This window comes from Mustela nivalis, assembly GCF_964662115.1.
Source record: "Mustela nivalis genome assembly, chromosome: 7".
NCBI lineage: Eukaryota > Metazoa > Chordata > Mammalia > Carnivora > Mustelidae > Mustela > Mustela nivalis.
In genome coordinates this window covers 81552909-81554113 of record NC_139026.1, presented here as the reverse complement: position 1 = coordinate 81554113, position 1205 = coordinate 81552909, and the positions used below count along the sequence as shown (strand labels likewise).

Genomic DNA, 1205 nt, shown 5'->3' with positions numbered 1-1205 from the left:
TCAACTAGGTATACAGCGAGCATTATATACCTCATGAAAATACCTTTCAAAAATGAAAGTTAAATAAAGACTCTTTAGGACATCCAAAAGTTGTAAACAGGGGTCTGATGACTAGCAGACCCCTCTGTAAAAAATGTTAAAGGAAGTCCTTTGGGCAGAATGAAAATCATGCCAGATGGAAATATGCATCTAACAAAGGGATGAAGAGCACTGTCAACAATAGTTACGTGGGCAAATAAATAAGATGTCATAACTCCAAGCTGAAACCAAACCAAATGCCAATTAATGGAATGGATATTTACACCACATTATAATCAATAACTACACAGTACAGCTTTTTACACAATAAGACCATTGTCATTTCTGAAAAGTACTAAAAATTTGGTTTAGATTTCCTCTTTAAAACCAAAGAAATTATGTCCGTATTCACTTTCGTGTCTTTAGTTTTTGAAATTTTTAAAATGTTAATTTCTATCAATATTGCTATCATTAGATATTATATGTATCTGTATAATAAATCCACTTAAAATAAAACTATTTTTATTATAAAAGAAGCCTTTCTCATTCTGCCATCTTGGATCCTGTGGAGGCTGCTAAGAACAGAGCTCCTAAAAGAAAAACTATGTCTGAAAGGTTGTGGTCCAAGGCCATTTTTGCTGGCTATGAGTGGAGTCTCTGGAACCAGAGGGAACACATGGCTCTTCTTAAAACTGAAGGTGTTTATGTGCGAAATGAGATTGAATTCTGTCTAGGCAAGAGATATGCTTATTACAAAGCAAAGAACAACACAGTGACTCCTGGTGGCAAACCAAACAAAACCAGAGTCATCTGGGGAAAAGTAACTCACGCTCATGGAAACAGCAACGTGACTCATGTCAAATTCCAAAGTGACCTTCCTGCTAAAGACATTGGCCAGAGAATCAGTGTGGTGCTGTATCCCTCAAGGATTTAAATTACTGAAGAGTAATTAAATAAGGGTGTAGATTTGTTCTCTCATTTAAAAAAACTACAACTATTTCTATTATAAAAGAAAAATTTTACTTGGTAAATAAAAACGTTGAGTACAGAATGGTATCAAATTAACAAGTCTCTATTCCATTAGCACACAAAGCCTCCCTCTTTGAGATAATAACCCAGTGATTTCTAGAGTTAGTTCTTCTGAAAATTTCATTATTACGTGACATTAAATGCTTTTATCTCTATTT

At 34.2% G+C, this 1205-nt stretch overlaps 1 pseudogene across 1 annotated transcript; it reads left to right on the top strand.

Annotated features, from left to right (window-relative positions):
- Positions 1–622: 622 nt before the first annotated feature.
- On the top strand, positions 623–952 carry LOC309868627 (large ribosomal subunit protein eL33 pseudogene; annotated as a pseudogene). The gene has a single exon. The product of its transcript is annotated as a large ribosomal subunit protein eL33 pseudogene (transcript).
- The last annotated feature ends 253 nt before the right edge of the window (positions 953–1205 follow it).